General features: G+C 47.4%; 1 protein-coding gene across 2 annotated transcripts in view; it reads right to left on the reverse strand.

Annotated features, from left to right (window-relative positions):
• The window catches only part of SVIL (supervillin), a 255,524-nt gene extending 238,289 nt beyond the window's left edge, over window positions 1-17,235 (reverse strand). Inside the window, exon 1 of one of the 2 annotated variants that reach the window (XM_043480288.1) lies at window positions 16,928-17,235. The gene's annotated coding sequence lies outside the window, so the exon portion shown is untranslated. Of the gene's footprint in view, window positions 1-15,972; window positions 16,105-16,927 lie in introns of those variants that run through there. The other variant, XM_043480289.1, reaches the window with a different exon arrangement.
• Between the last annotated feature and the right edge of the window lie 460 nt (window positions 17,236-17,695).

The raw sequence follows: 17,695 nt of genomic DNA on the forward strand, positions 1-17,695 counted from the left end.
GGTTCAATCCCTGGGTCAGGATGATCCCTTAGAGGAGGGCATGGCAACCCACTCTGGTATTCTTGCCTAGAGGATCCCTTAGACAGAGGAGCCCAGTGGGCTACAGTCCACAGGGTCACAAAGAGTTGGACACTACTGAAGCAACTTAGCACAAAGTAGTAATAACATCACTTAAGGGTAGAGGATTAAAGAAGTATACTATACACCCTAAAGCAACCACTAACATAACTAAGCAGAGATAGAGCTAATAATCCATCAAAACAGAGAAAATTGAATCATAAAAAAAATTCTCAAACAATCCAAGAGAAAGCAGAAAAACAGAACAAGAGAATAAAAGGATAAATTAAAAAAAAAAGGAAAATTACATACTCAAAATTAATGATATCAGTCATTACATTAAATGTAAATGGTCTAAGTGTGAAAACACCAATTAAAAGATACTGTCAAACTGGAAAAATAAAAGCAAGAGCCAAAAATCCATACTATCTACAAGAAATGCACTTTAATATAAAGACACAGATAGGTTTAAAGAAAAAGGATGGAAAAAGATATACCAGGCTAACAGACAAAGATTTCAGAGTAAAAATTATCATCTGCTATAAAGGAAGTCATTTCATAATGAAAAATATGCAGTTCATCAATAGGACATAACAATCCTAAACATCTATTCAAACTTAACAAGTATGCTTCCAAACATATGAAGCAAAAACTGATATAGTTTCAAGAAGAAAGGCCAATTCACAAGAACAGTCACATATTTAAACACTGCTCTCTTAATATTTAATAGGACAAGTAGATAGGAAATCAATAAATGTAGAAAATATTTGAACAAGATTCCCAGGTGATCCTTTCGCATATTAAGGTTGAGAGGCACTCTTCTACCCTACTCATGACCCTACCCTGTCTTCTACCCTAGACAGTCCATATTCAGGTCAACTTACAGCAAATTTTTCTTTTGGCTTCTTACTGATATCATCATAACTGGTACAGGCATATTATCACACATTGCTTTACTGCACTTAATAGATATTGGGTTCTTTACAAATCAATATTCACATACGTGGCAACCTTGCATTGATCCTGCAAGGAGATCAAATCAGTCAATCCTAATCCTAATATTCAGGTTGGAAATCAACCCTGAATATTCATTGGAAGGACTGAAGCTGAAGCTCCAATACTTTGGCCACCTGATGTGAACAGCCGACTCATTGGAAAAAGACTCTGATACTGGGAAAGACAGAAAGCAGGAGGAGAAGGGGACGATAGAGGATGAGATGGTTGGATGGCATCGCTGTCTCAATGGACATGAACTGAAGCAAACTCCAGGAGATGGTGAAGGACAGGGAAGCCTGGTGTGCTGCAGTCCGTGGGGTCGTAAAAGCTGGACATGACTTAGTGACTGAACAACAACATCCATGAAAGTCGTAACCTTGCATTGATTGAGTCTATTGGAGCCATTTTCCAGTAGCATTTGGTCACTTCACGTCTCTGTGTTGCATTTAGGTAATCCTTGCAATATTTCAAACTTTTTCATTATTGTGTTTGGTGCCCTGTGGTCAGCGATCTCTGAGGTTTCTACTATAACTTGCTGAAGTTTCAGATGACGGTTAGCATGTTTTAACAAGAATTTCTTTTTTTTTTGGGCTGTGCCACATGGCATGTGGGATCTAAAGTTCCCTAACCAAGGATTGAACCTGTGCCCTCTGAAGTGGATGTGCAGAGTCTCAACCACTAGACTACCAGGGAAGTATTTTTTAATTAAGGCATGTACTTCTTATTTTAGACATGGTGTTATTGCACACCTAATTGACTACATTATATTGTAAACAAAACTTTTACATGGATGGGGAAACCAAAAAATTCATGTGACTCACTTTATTGCAATATATGTTTTATGGCACAGGTCTGGAATCAAACCCAAAATACCTCCAGGGAATGCTTGAATACTTTTGTCTGGCTTCCAGGCTAACCAGGAGTTAGAAAAGAAAGTATTTTTAGGAAAGTTAATCTGTAAAAAAAATCAATCACAGAATTTAGAGATGGTAGAGTCCAAAGAATCTGGATTTACTCATACTATAGACATAAAAGAACACCAGCTCCCCACTTATGTTTAAATTTCTTGAGACTTCAGGTACTCATCTATGGGACTATGTAAAAGCTAAAGTACAGACAATGCCTAGCACACAGCCTACACCAGAATGCATGCTCAGCAAACATTAATTCGTTTCCCACAGTCAATAAACATTCCGTGTACAGAGATTACCTTTCTAGCACATATACTTGGAAAATCTCAGTCAAAGGAGGGGAAGAGGCAAGATCTTCAATGGCAAAATATGCCAGCATCTTTATTCTGATCACCGAAAATCCTGACACTCCACTGAATTCAGCCAATACGTTTCCTTCTCACCCTCAGTGAAGAGCTTTACTTTATTTATCGTGGTCACTGACATTCTTCTAACAGCTGTTGCCTTCCATCTCATAAGGGATTAAGAGAGAAAGGAAGAAGTTGAACAGCTTTATAACAGACTTTTAAAATCATGGCAAGTGTATAAAAAAATTGATATTTTAAGTATTTTTTCAAATCCCATTGGAAAATATCACTTGTTATTGACCTAATCACATCAAGAGTGAAAAAACAGGGCTAAGAGTCAGAATCCAGGCCAGACCCTAGAACCTGCTTCTTTTATGATCTTGAGTAGGACATTTTTCTTTGTGAGCCTAAAATTTCCTCATCTATTAATAGAAAAGACAAGACAAGCCAAGTTCATCATAGAGAGTGCAAAAAGAAGCTAAATGAGGACTTCTCTGGTGGACCAGTGATTGAGAATCCACCTGCCAAAGCAGGAGACATGGGTTCAGTCCCTGGCCTGGGAAGATTTCTCACGCCACAGAGCAGCTAAGCCCATGCACCACGACTATGGAAGTCCTAGTGTCTAGAGCCCATGCTCTGCAAGAAGAGAAGCCACTGCAGTGAGAAGCCTGTACACCACAACTAGAAAAGAGTCCGTACAGCAATGAAGACCCAGCACAGCCATAAATAAATAAAATTTAAAAATAAATTAAATGAGATGTGTGTGAAACTATAAAAAAATTACTTAAGTACAAGATATTATTTTCAATGATCATGGTCATTGGTTCCTCCTATTAATATGAAAATCTAGAGATAACGGGGGGGGTAAAAACTGTCAAATATCAAGCCACTCCTCTTCTCCTTTTTAGATTTATTTGCTCAAAAATTTCCCAAATTACCACTGAAGAGATTTCTCTGCAAGTAAAAGGAACAGTAACAAGAAAAAAGTTTGAGTAACTTTTCTAAGACTGTATTACATAAAGCCCAAGAAATTAATAAATTTTGGCTTAACACTGGGCCAAACTTTCCCCCAAAACCCTGTTAGAAAGTTAAGAAACAGTGGTAACATTATACTTCAGTAAATCTACAGAAAGTAAAGAAAAAGAAAGGAAGGGCGAAATCAAAGAGGAGGGAGGGTAGGAGGAAGAGAAAAGAAGAAAGAAAACAGTGGGAATGGCAATTGGAAGATATACACATTAAAACAGCAGCAAAACAGAAACAATGTTGTCACTATGAGTTAGACACAGATCTGGGACAGTCAACATCTTCAGCAAAAAGCAGACAAATACTTGAATCCTGTTCTCCAAACCAACATGGACTTGTGTGCATGCAAGAGTGTGTGTGTGTGCTAAGCTGCTTTAGTTGTGACCAACTCTTTGCAACCCTATGGACTGCTGCCCGCCAGGCTCCTCTATCTATAGAATTCGCCAGGCAGGAATGCTGGAGTGGGTTGCCATGCCCTCCCCCAGGGGATCTTCCCTACCCAGGGATCGAACCCACGTCCTTTAAGTCTCCGGCATTAGCAGAAGGGTTCTTTGCCACTAGCAGCACTTGGGAAGCCTGACAATATGGCAGTATGACATTAGTACCATTTATTTACTGGCTCAGTGCACTGGAAGGTCGGTGTACCTTGGAGTCAGAAGACCTAGGTTTGAATCTCAATCCTGTCACCCACTAGAGAAATGATTCTACCCAGTTCACCCCTGTGAGCTTCAATACTGCCCTTCTATGAAATGGGAACATTACCTACTTCAGATGGTGGTTGTGATTCAGTGGCATTAGTGATGTGAATGTGTTCTCCATATAAAAGCGCTCATATAAGCATATGCTTGAAATCTCCTAAATTGAAATGATGATTATTCATGAGAAGTCATATTCACAGCACTTTAACGATAACTTCCAATATTCACTGAAGAAGGTATTACTCTTAGCAAGAGCTGTTTGTCCTACCCGACGATGAATGATACTTTCGGGAATAATAGTAATAATAGTAGGAAACCCATCTGGAGAATAATTCTCTCAAGAATTCATCTGTTAAATTGTCTCTATCTATACAGAAGCTAAAAAATATTAAATCCACAGGTATCCTTGTGTTCACCTACACTGAATGACGATAACTAATTCGTAAGCCTAAACACAACGGGGGCAACTCCTCCACAGCTCATCAACTGTCCCCAGTTCTCCCTGGAATCGAAAACAATGGGGAAAGCACTGGGAAGTGGGACAGCAGATAAAGCAGAAAAGCCATTCTGGGTTCTGGGGTTCTCTCTCAGCAATCCGTGTGGAGCTGGCAACCAAAGAGAACAAAAAGCATGGAGGAGAAAAAGGTTTGGGTGATGACTATGCAAACACAGCGGCTCAGTTGGTAAAGAGTCTGCCTGCAATGCGGGAGATCCAGGTTCAGTCCCTGGGTCGGGAAGATCCCCTGGAGAAGGAAATGGCAACCCACTCCAGTATTCTTGCCTGGGAAATCCCATGAACAGAGGAGCCTGGCGAGCTACAGTCCTTGAGGTCACAAAGAGTCAGATACAACTAAGTGATTAACGCTATGCAAACATAGCGCTTAACTTTATGAAGGGGACTTTCAGGTGACATGGGAAGGAATGGATAGAAAATGGAAGGAATAGGCCAACGAAGAGTTAGCCCTCTTCGTCCATGGGCTCCACATCAGGCAATTCAACCTATTGCAGATCCGCATATGCAGGATCCCACGGATTTCATGCATGTGGATCAAAAAATATCTAAGTGGGCCTGTAAATGTTAGCTTCCCGGGTGGCGCTAGTGGTAAAGAACCCGCCTGCAATGCAGGAGATGTGAGACACGGGTTCAATCCCTGGATCGGGAAGATCCCCTGGAAGAGGGCATGGCAACCCACTCCAGTATTCTTGCTTGGAGAATCCCATGGAGAAAGGAGCCTGGAAGGCTACAGTCCATAGGGCTACACAGAGTCAGACACGACTGAAGTGACTTAGCATCATGCATAGATATTAGCAACTCTACCACCCGATAAAGGATGCTACTACTTGAAGTTAAAACTAGTGTCTGTGCTCAAAATGAAAGTGAAAAGTTTTCTACAATAAATTTGCAGTTTCCTTTAAGTTTTTTTTTTTTTTCCCCCAAGAAGCCTAGACATTAGGGATGGAACTAATTTGTTCATGGAAAAAAATAATAAAGTGCTTTCACTGCCTGCTGTAACTAAATTGTGCTTTCTTCCAACCCTGGGAGAACCAAGTATAGGAAAAAAAAAAAAGCTATGTGATGAAAGCTTTTAGTTTTTTTAAAAAGTGATGAGGAAGTTTTTTTAAAAAACACACAGATGTTGGATTTATATAAATAATCAACTGAAACATTTTTCTACTGTGTCATTTTCCTGTCATGCATATAATATGCTCTTTTTCCTGGAAATCCGACATCAGAACTTTATGATGATGACTGTTTTTCAACAGATAATTGGATAATTCTGGGGTCAGAATAAGGATATAAACATATATATAAGCAAATACATATATATCTACATATCATACACATATATCTTATTTAAAAGTCTTACATCAAATTTATTATGAGGAATGGGAAGGAAATAGTCTAACTCTACTTGAAGTCAGTTCTCTCTACACTTGGATTCACAATCTATCAATTTTTCTAGGAGATGTGAGTACACTCCGGGTGTAATAGGGTGTTATTAGCCTTATTCTTAGAGCTTTTGGACTTACAATCCAATAGACTAAAAATACAGCTTTTCAAAAAAAAAAAAAAGCCTGCTTCCCTTCAAGTTTTCAAGCATGGAATTTCCTCCTCGGAGCACACAATTTAGGAACAGAGGACTACCTCTCTACTTACCCTGCTATCAAGGGCCATCCCTGAAACAGGACACACAGACACAGCCCTGGAGCAGACCATCCTTGTCAGAGTTTCTTCTTAAGCCCCAGAGTGATTCATCCTGAGAAGGCCGCCCTGGGTCCACACAGACTCCCTCTGAGAGAAAGCAGGTCCAGCTTTCCTTTCAAGCCTCTCCTTTTCTCCAAGAATAGTAGGTTTTGCCAACCTGCCTAGCCAGTATTCTTACATCACAACCTGGCTTTTATCAGAAATACCAACGTTTGATCCTTGAAAGCCATTCAAGATAAGAGCAGTGTAGTCTACACCACGCTGGATGTGAAGATGAGACTTCTGAGAGCGGCTTCAGGCACACAGATCGCCTCCAACAGATGGGGAAGTCCCTCTTCCCTCCAACAGGCCTGAAATAGAACCTCTTTCCTCCCCCAGAAACCACTGAAAACAGCAAGGCAGACAGGAGATGCTGCTGGCTGTGACACACAGCAGCAGGAAAAGAGGCTGCCTGCTGTGGAGGACAGTCCCTCCCGAGTGACAATAAGCCTGGCAGCTAGTTTCTGCAGAGCTTGGCAGAAGGATAAGAAAGCCTCTTTAGAAACACAGTTGGCAAAACACTGAGTATAAAGGACACTCCGAGAAAATGTGTAATTACAGTCTCAGAGTCACTGTCTGGACTACATCCCCACCATACACCCCTTAGAGGACAGCGGGGGCCGTCTGCACCCCACCGGACATCCTGTAGGCACACCGCTCTCCAGGCTTCCCCCTTCCTTCATTACATGCGGTGGTGCAGATGGCCACAGAAGGAAAAGCCAACCTACAAGACACTGACAAGGTTTTCTCCTTGATTAAATAAAGTTGATGGCTTGGGATCCGAGTTCACACCCAGACTCTACTACTTACTGTCTTGCCTCATTCGGGGCACTTAGCCTGTGAAGGCTTCAGCTCAGAGATGGTGCTGATGAAAAGTTGCACTGCACTTTACACCTCAGCAAAGAGCCCGATACACAGTCGCAGCCAATCTTCCATGCTGCTGTAATCAACAGCATCACCACCCCCACCAGTGCATACACAGTTACAACCGGAGTGTACTCACATCTCTCCCACAACATGTTCCTGTGCTTCTGTGCTGGCAAACCCATCTCTGATTTGGGTTTGCCACCTCACATGAGGTCAGGATTGACTCTATAGTCTCAATACCAAGCCCACATATACGTGCATACACACATGCGGTTAACAGATATTTGCTGACCAAATCAGTGAATGAACAGTCCACTTGATGCTTTCACATCTTGTTTCTACATAATCCCAACTTAAAAAGCCTTTCCCCAGATGTTAACATAGACGGATAACTAGATTAAGTGAACTTAACCTAGTAACCACATCAAGATGCCGCTGGACACCAATTAAAGGACATAGCTGAAACAAAGATCCTTTGCTCTGGGTGAGTCTGTAGGAATGTAAGCTCCTACCCCAATGCTTTAAGCAGGCTCCCCTGTCTACCAGAGCAAGAAAACTGGGCTCCTTTTTAACTGGGAATATCCTGAAGCAAACTCCATTTTGGCATAGGGGAGCATCCTTTCCCTTTGTTTTGCAAAAGTAAAAAAAAAAAAAAAAGTGGAGAGCAAGATGCTAGGGCTCCAGAGTTCATGGGGATCACCACTGAGCAGGATCTGAACCCCAGAGGCTCCTCCTGCAGCCCTGTTTCAAAGCATCCTCTTCCACTGCCTCCCAATAGCCAGCCTGCTCCATCCTGACCCTGCAGATGCCTCTCTGTGACTGAAGGTCTGGAGAGAAAAATAAAGACTCCCAAATCAGGGTGAATCTATGAAGGATCTCCTCGGACCTCCTCTCCAGTGTATTTTCACAGATGTAGGATCACAGCTAGGAAGTACCCGACATGACCCTCTGGAACAGCACAGACTCAAGATGACCAATCTTTCAGGATTTACACAGAAACAGACTGGCCACCCAGCACAAACTCAACTTCCTTTAAAAGTCTCTCAAAAGTGTAATTTGAAAGGGGGAAGGAAAAAAGCAAACATTAATTCTGTTTGGTGTATGTACAATGTCCATTTGCAAGGAAAAAGTTATCAAAACACAAGTTCGTAAAAAAAAAAAAAAAAAAAACACAAGTTCGTGCTCCAGTGACTTCCAAGGTGCTGCCATGTGAAAGGGAAGCCAAAATAAATCTCAAAACATTTCCCCCAAAGTTCAAGTCTTTGAAATGCCCTTACCGGACCAGTTTCAAGACTGGTGTTTCCAAGGTTCAATTCCAAGAATCATTTTAGTTACAAGCCTCAAAATAAAAACTGTAATACTGCATATAACATATGTCATGATCATACCCAAGGGCCTGTGAAGTGTGGGTTAGAACAAATAAATGAGAAAGAATCTGTTTCTCAGGAAGCACCTTCACAGAAGGGGAGGAAGGATTAGTTGAAAGAGGCTAAGAGAGTCAACTTCAACAGTGCTCAGCACAAGAAATGTGTCATTATGCGTGGTGATGGATGTTGACTAGATTTATTGTGGTCATTTCGTAACATATACAAATATTGAATCATTATGTTGTACACCTGAAGCTGGTATGTCAACCACATCTCAACAAATAAAAATCAAGAGGGTAAAACAAAACAAAACCAAAAAAGGGGGTTGGGTGGGGTGGGGAGCAGAGGAAGCGTGAAGGAAAACGCAGGACAGAAACAGAGCCATGGACTGGGAGGCCTGGGAAAGTGCAGACAGAGGGGCCGAAACAGGGCCGCAGGATGAGCCAAGGATCAGCCATCAGCCAGAGGAGGAGAAGCCTGCAGAAGCAGGCAGCGAGGATGGCAAGCGGGAGAACTCACCCCATGTCAAAGGGCAGGCTGGATAGTGGGGGAGCAATCAAACACCAATGACAGATGGAGATAAGGGCATTCCAGGCAAAGTGTCCCTAAGACACCTGAAACCAACGGCTGTGAGAGGTGGCTGGGTGACGGCCACAGACCAGGAGAAGAAGGGCAGCTCATCAGAGAGGGAAAGAAAAAGGGTCTTACAAGGAGGAGAAGGCAGCCAAAGCTTGGGGTGTGGGGTGCTGTCAGGAGGCCTATGGGAGCAAAACTGTCCGCACAAGGAACTCACCGGGGTGGGGCGGTCTTGAGACAAAAAGCGGCCCCTCATGGCTGCACCCCCAAAGCTCATCACCTTCTTCCTCCTACAGGGAAGCAGCTATTGCATCCAGAGCACTGAACAGGGATGAAACACTCTGAGATGTAGTTAACGTGAAAAAAGGAGCTGGGCTGGCTGAAGAAGAGTAACACGTCCACTGGCCATGTTGGGCCTCTGTGTGTATGCAGGCATGTGTGTGCTCGTTCATGCAGGTAGGAGGGATGCCCGTGTTATAAAGCTTGACGGACCCAGAGGTGATCATACTAAGTGAAGTCAGGAAGAGAAAGACTAATACCATGTGATATCATTCATATGTGGAATCTAAAAAAAAGATACAAACGTACTTATTTACAAAACAGAAATAGACACACAGATAAAGAAGACAAACTTATGGTTACCAAAAGTGGAAAGGGGGGGCAGATAAATTAGGAGTTTAGGATTAGCAGATACACACCACTATATTTAAAACAGATGTCCAGCAAGGGCCTACTGTTACAGCACAGGGAACCCCACTCAATATCTTATAATAACTGCCAATGGAAAAGAAGCGGAAAAACAATAGATTTATATACATGTGTTTGTGTACAACTGAATCACTTGAACCTGTTACACCTGCAACTAACACAACATTGTAAGTCTACTATAATTCAATTAAAAAATAAAGGAACAAAAGAGAAGTTGGCAACTGCTCTCAAGAGCCAAGACTTGAAAACAGAACATGGTAAGTGGACATTTATAACGTTCAGAGAAGTGCAATAAGGAAAAGAATTATTCCAGGGAAAGAATCCAGTGGGGACCATGCAGACAAAAGACACGCAATGAAGTCTCCAGAAGGTAAGGCCTTGTCCTCTAGTTTCAAACAAGTTGATTCTTTCAAGATTTGATCAGCAAGGGCATGGATCTTTGAGGCAGGATCTTATTCTAATCCTAGCCCAGGCAAGGTTCTCAAAGGCAGGGCCAGTTTCCTCTTTTGTAAAATATACCCCACACCCTTGAGACCTCCCCCTTCCTGCCACACCAGGTCATCAGCTCAGAGAACCAAACACAGTTCTTGAGGGTCTCGAAAGAAATGCCAGCAAAACCAACTGAAAGCTGTGATGCTGTCAAAAAGCTAAGATCCCTGTGCAAAGGAGATGAAATAATAGATGTGTGGAAGTGTCAGTGGAGCCCTAAAGGAGATTAAAGGGCTTAGAAATGTGGGTCTAACTTGGCAATTAATGGGTCCCTGGGAGAGTTGAAGCCACAGTGCGTGCCAGCACAAAAGATGCTAAGAGTGCAATGAGCATCACAATCAGAGGGTTTTATTCATGAGGAGGGCATGGCAATCCACTCCAGGATTCTTGCCTGGAGAATCCCAAGGGCAGAGGAGCCTGGTGGGCTATGTATGGTCCACAGGGTCACAGAATTAGATATGCCTGAAGTTGACTTAGCACACACACACAAGTGATCAGAGTTTATTTTATAACCTCTCCTAGAACAAAGGGACTGAAGCTGACTCAATTCCTATAAAGCACTGGATTTATGCTTGTAGCTGCTAGAGTCATTCGTTCACCTCCATTCACAGGAATTAGGAGGCAAGAGGCTTTTGAGTGGGCTTCCTTGGTAGTTCAGTTGGTAAAGATCTGCCTGCCTGCAATGCAGGAGACCCTGGTGTGATTCCTGGGTCGGGAAGATCCACTGGAGAAGGAATAGGCTACCCATTCCAGTATTCTTGGGCTTCCCTGGTGGCTCAGTAAAGAATCTTTCTGCAGTGCAGGAGACCTGGGTTCGATCCCTGGGTTGGGAAGATCCCCTGGAGGAGGTCATGGCACCCCACTCCAGTATCCTTGCCTGGAGAATCTCCAGGGACAGAGGAGCCTGGTAGGCTACAGTCTACAGGATCGCAAATAGTCAGACACAACTGAGCGACTAAGCACAGTACATGCTTTTGAATGCTGGGCAGGAGTCAGGGAACTGGGGGGCTCTGGTAGAGAAAGGTGTGTCTACACACACGTGTGAAGCCTTCTCTTATTAGGATACGAACTCAACATTTGATCAACCTTATCAAGCCTCTCCCATCTTCCTGGCCGCACACCCTCCTCCTCGGCTTTATTTGAGCAGACACGGTGACAATAATGGGATTAACAAAAAGCTCTCTGAAGAGGCACCTACACACACACACACACACACACACACACACACACACACACACACACACACACACACACACACGCTGCCTCTGTTACAGCCCTCATGGTGTACTTGTTTGTGTCTGTTGTTTCTGACCTGCGAGTCCATCCACGGCTAGGCCCAAGCCCTTTTTCATCTTCAGGTTCTCCAGGCCTGCTTGCATGTAAACACTCAACCTAAGACATACTGAAGTAAATCAAAGAGCTAAGTCATCTTGGGTAAGTAACAACTTCTTGGAAACTCCAGTTTTCTCAAGGATAAGATAAGGGTGTGGGCACAGGCTGGCTCTAACAAATGCAAAATACCCTAAATCTTCAGAAAACAAAAGCGCACAGTCTGGACAATCATTGTAACTTTTATACATTTCACGCAACAGAAGAATATATATGATTAACCCTGAGGAATATGGCAACTTAAAAAAAAAACCCACTTAATTTTACCATGCAACCTGTTTCTTTGTTAGTCACTGAAATACAAAAGCAGCCTAGGTTTTCAGGAGAGAAAAACTACATACATGCTGGTCATCCTAAAAAAAAAAAAAAAAAGGTATGGGGAGGGAGGGAATGTTAATTCTGACATTTCCTTTTCTCCCCCTGAGACCCTCTATCTGGAATAACATTGACATAACAGAAACAAACAAGACTCTTTACAATGGCTACAGTTTAACAAAGGCGTCTATGGATTTTTACCTTCCTGGGTTTCTGCACAAAAGCAGCAAATGTAAGCACAGTTGCCCCAGCAGCTGGCAAGTTCTCTCCCATACGCGAAGAAGTTGTGGAGCAGCTGGGGAATGCAAGATGCTTTTGAACAAGCTGCTATGTGATCCAAAATAAGGCTGCCTGTTCATCTTCCCCACAATGGAAGCGACAGCCCAGCGCAGGTCTGGCGCATGCCCCGCAGCTGCTTCTTTCTTCCGCCCTGGAAACTCAACAAGTAGCTACAAATGCAGCGAGATGCACAAAAGGGGAGAAACCTCGCTGCTAACCCTTTGCACGCCGTCCCCTGGTTATATACATGCAGCTCATTAGCACCCAAATGGAAAAACCTGTGTATGGCTTTCAAGGGCAATCCCACTCTGGACTCCACTCCATGCCCTTCTTGGTGACAACTTTCACCATTGGGTGGCATTTAATGATGTTATAAGGTCTCCAGCCCTTCACCCAGGATGATTATTTAAACGATAAATGCAAAAACCAAGAACCAGGAAGCAGCAATGTTCAGGAGGTCTTCATCAACAACTTGACATAGTACACTTAAAAATAGCTATTTCTCCACTTGCATTGGCTAAATCAAAAATCTTCCAAGCTTTTTTTTTTTTTTTAAACATATGAAATAGTTATCCTGGATGTTCACTCGTGTAGCTTAACTGGACGTAACCAGATCCCTCTCTGCCACCTTCCAAATGTTAGTTTGGCAATCTGGGCATCATGCACAGTTGACCATATTTGAGCAAACAGTTTTAAAATGTTATCTCAAACTCTCCTCCCTCCCTGATCAATTTTGTGGCTCATCTTTAAACAGACTCCAGAAAATATTCTATTTTCCAAGTCTATTCCAAAAAGATTTCTATTTTCCCACTTGCCAGGATCAGGCCAGCACAATTTTCACAGACACAGAAATTTTCTTTAGCGTTGTCAGTGGCTAGTGAAGGCACAAAGAGAAGACCTGCTTCCTTTTCTCCAGCTTGTTTGGTGGTTTTGAGGGCTTTTTTTTTTTTTTTAAGTCCTGTCCTCTTGGCCACGGGATACTGGCTTTGAATTTAAAAAGAAAGAGGAATAGCTGGAAGGTTGGCCACAAAATTACACAGCGGTGACAGGAGGAGGAAAACCGGGCGGTTCCAGAGCTCCTTGTAAATTCCTTGGGCGACTAGACAAAGTTTTCCATCATTACCACCCCACCCCCAACACAGACACACACATAACACTTGCTGACAAGAAAGAATAGCTAAGTGCATTACCTTGCTACATGAATGAAGACGATCAAGTTAACTCTCAACTATTGTACCTCTCCACACAAGGGAAGAGAAGGTTCTGTTCTCAAACCTCCTCATTATTAGTTAACACTTGTTGAGTGGCTACAGTGTTAGGATCCCTGCTACTAAGTGCCTTATATGAAGGGTCACATTTAACCCTTGCAGCTTGAAACCAGGCAATGCTATGATTGCGGTGGTGTTTAGCTGCTAAGTAGTGCCCGACTCTTTGGATTGTGGCCCTCGAGGCTCCTCTGCTCATGGGATTTCCCAGTCAAGAATCCTGGAGTGGGTTGCTATTTCCTTCTCCAGGAGATCTTCCACAACCAGGGATCAAACCCATGCCTCCTGCTTGGCAGGTGGATTCTTTACCCTTGTGCCACCTGGGAAGCCCCAGCGTCACACACCTCTAGACGGGGGAGGCAGCAGAGGAAGCCAGGCCTTAATCATCACACCTCGCTGTCTGCACAACTGGCAGTACCCTAGGACATTCTGAGTCAGGACTATCATTCCAGGGTTTCAAACAACATTTTTCTCTGAGACAACACACTTCCAGTACACTCAAGACAATACCACCTTCTCATATCATAAACTGGAGTTCAATAAGGCTTAAAGATGTGATGATCTCAGATGCCTAACAGGAATTTTGTCATAACCTACTAGTTATGACTTTAATTAATGAAGGTTGATGCATTTCCAAGGCAGACTTCATTTTAAACACACGTGGCAGCAATGTCAGAGCTTAGATGGGGTAGGAAATGCAGCCGTCTTCCTGCAGGAAGGCCAACGGAGCTGTGAGCTTCCTAGATAGACCTCCTGAGCCCCGGCCCACCTGCCTAATGAGACGCCTGCGGAGGCAAACCGCAGCTGTTTCTGCCTCTCTTTAGTGCTGTCAGATGACTCTAAGCAGTTTAGTTGTCTTCATATACCTTAAGCTTTAAACCAAGAGTTGGGGGAGTTCCCTGGTAGCCTAATGGTTAGGGTTCTGGCTTTCACTGCCAGAACCCATGGGCCTGGGTTCAATACCTGGTTGGGGAACTGAGATCCTCCAAGTTGCTCGCGGTGGCCTAAATACACAAACTTGGTTTAGCTGAGGCCCTGAGCGACTGCAAAAGTCAGCCACAGGTGGAGTCAATCTAATCCTAATAACTAACACCATCAAACCGAACCCAGGCTTAGAGCTTGTACCACTGACTGCAATCACCAATCCACAATGCCTCTCGAGGGGCAGCCTTTGGCGTAGGAACTGGGACTAGCAAACGAACGGTACTCTTTGGAGCTGGACAGACTCGGTGCTGGAAACCTCTTTGAGTCCGTTTCCCCATCTTTACGACAGAAGTCATCTTTCTGCGGGAGGCTAGGAGGCTTAAGAGTGAATGGTGACGATCCTTCTTAAGTGGATATAAGAGTCTCGTTCAGAAGGCCTTTCCCTACTTCAGAAGGGAGTGGCGGCAGATAAGAAAACGTGAAATCTATCCGTCGATTACGGCCGGATACGGTTTCACACCAGAGCAGAGCGCCCCGGGTTTCTCCTGGGCAGCACCTCCTCTGGCGTCCTGCTCCCGGGAAGCGTCTGTCGCACAAGGGAGATGCTGCCCCTGCCATCCCAAGGACAGGCTTGTGCCTAAGCCTGGGGTTTGCACGCAGTGACCACAACCTCGGGGGAGAAGAGGAGCTCTTTCTCCCCGCGGTCCTCTCCCCTCGGCGGAACTTCAATTACAACAAACCGTCAGGACTGCACCCCAGCTGTAATGCCGACGCCAGAAGCGCTTAACCCCGCACCTGACCCAGATTGCGGCCTGAACTAGAGCTGCCGGGTCGCTCCCTCACGGTAATGCAATTACCGCCTTCTGGAGCTCCCCTCGGGGTACCGGGGGACGGCCGCTGTCACCCCGGGACTAAGCCCCTCCCTTCCGGGAGCCCGCGCGGAGGGGCGTGGCCCGGGGGGCTGGCAGGGCACGCGGCGCCTGCACTTCCCACCGCTGGGGCGCGACCCAGGGACCCCGAGGAAGGCGCCCGGGGGCCGCTGCTGCCCTCACCCTCCGCCCAGGCGGTGAGACAGGGAGGCCAGCAGTGTCGCAGTTCTGGGCACACGCGTGTCCCTCCCCGGGCCGCCCCTTCCCCGCCCCTCCTCCCAGCCTAACGGGCCGCCCCGCTAACTTCCCGAAACTCCGCGGAGGGGAAGCCTGAGCCGGCCGGTGCCGCGGGGCGGCGCGCGCCCGGGCGCGCCGGGACGGAAGTGGGTGGGAGCGGCGACCGCGCCGCGCCTTTGTTGTTGCTCCGGGACCCCGCAGGCCCCCGCCCCCGGGAGCGCCCCATCGCGGCGGCCCGGGGCTCGGTCACCCCCGGTGCCCAGGGCAGGACCTCCCCAAGCCCAAGTCTAACTAACCTCACCTCCGGCCCCCGGGGGAGGGCGCCCCGCGGCGCGTCCTAGTGTCTGCCCGCCCGAGCTCTGCGCGGCGGATCCCTGCACTCGGCCACCGCGCGGAGGGACGCTCCTCACCTTCTTTCCGAGCTTCCCCCAGACCTCCCGGGGCACAGCTGCCGCTCCCCGCCCGACTGCCGCTGGGCAGCCTGGACTCTCGGCAGCGCCGCGGCCACTCCCTGCCTGCTTTCCCAGAACGAGGACCGGGTCCCCCTCCCGGGATGATTCACAGCTCCTCACCTGGAGCCTCACTCGAGTGCCCTCCCTCCTCTGGCCGGCGCGGCGATCGGGAGCGGGCGCCCTCTGCCGGGCCACCGGCCGGAGCTTCCCCGGGCTGGAGCGGGTCGGGAACATGGAGCCCGGCCGAGCGCAGGGACTCCCGCGCCTCCCACCGCGGCCACCCACGAGAGTAGGGGTCAGCGCGCCGGGACTGTCCTGGGCCGTTATGCACGAGCTGGGCCCGACCCCGGCCCAAGAGGACCAGGGCTGTCCCTGTGCCCCGAACCCACTGCGCGCCCCACTCGCGGGCCGGCCGGTCCAGTCCTGCTCCCCGGAGGCGTCCTCAGGAACCCACCATTAACCGCGTGTGCAAGACCAGTTTAAAAAAGCCCTGGAAAGTCAGTTTCACTGTGTCAAACAAAGTTTGGGTCCTGATTCTCAGTAGACTTCTTCTGCCCGAATTAAAGGGCCGGAGGCGAGGGTGGTGGCCTTATCACACCCCCGAGCCCTAGGACTCGGAAGACACTTGGGGCAGCTTCAGGGACAGTCGCAGTCCCAGGGGAGCCCAGGTCGGCCGGCGTGTTGCTCCCCAGCCAGGGGGGAGTGGCTGGCCAATGACTCGTTCTTTCGCCCGAGTAAACACACTTCCAGCAGGTGAGCTTACCCGTCTCCCGCTACCCCGCCTCCGCCCTGCCGCAGATCCAGGGTACAACTTTGGAGAGGGGCTAGGAGGAGCCGAGAGGACACCCACGCTCGAGGGTCCGCGTCCCCAGCCCAGCGGGTTCCCCAGCTCGCCCCGACTTCCCGCACTCACCTAGCCGGCGCGCTCGCCCACCTGCCTGCCAGCCGCCGGCGCAGAGTTCCCCGCGGCGACGAGGTTGGCGAGGGGGTGGCACACTGGTCCTTGCGCGAGCTGGCTCTCGGCGAGGGGCTCGGGAGGGTCTGTCCGGCGCTCGGTCGCCGCAGCTGCGAGAGCAGACGAGTTGCGAGGCGGGTCAGGGCCCAGCGAGCGCCTCCTTCCCCGAGAGCGGGCGCGCGAGTCCCGAAGCGGCGGGCGGGCGCCGGGTATTAATTGTAGGGCCCCCGGGTGTCGGCCGCCGGGCGCTCTGAGTGGCTCGGACCTCGCGCCAGGCCAGCGGGGCCCGGGCGACCCACCCCCTCGGCGCGCACCCGCGCCTGCTGGGGAACGCGCGCGCACGCGTCCGGCGGCTCCGGGCCCCAGGGCTCGCCGCGCTCCCGGGGCTCCAGACCTGCAGCCGCTCTGAGGCCGGAGGGGCGCCACTGACCTTAGAGACCTGGAACTGGAGCTCCGAGTGTCCAGCCGATCCAGGGATAAAATCCAGCAAGGTGTGCGAACTTTGTAGTCACAGGCGCTCCGGGCCCCTCCAATCACAACTGTGAAAGTCACGTCACCCTCCGACCTGCGGGTCTGGACGGAAGACCTTGCCTTTCTTTCCCCCACCCCCCACCCAAGTGGTTCTCATACTTAACTTTCGCTGATCAGAATCCCCCGCCCACCTCCACCTGAGATTTGTTGAAACACTTGTCGCGAAGCCCCGCCCCACTTTCCGATGCTTTACAT

This window comes from Cervus canadensis, chromosome 10 (genome assembly GCF_019320065.1).
Source record: "Cervus canadensis isolate Bull #8, Minnesota chromosome 10, ASM1932006v1, whole genome shotgun sequence".
NCBI lineage: Eukaryota > Metazoa > Chordata > Mammalia > Artiodactyla > Cervidae > Cervus > Cervus canadensis.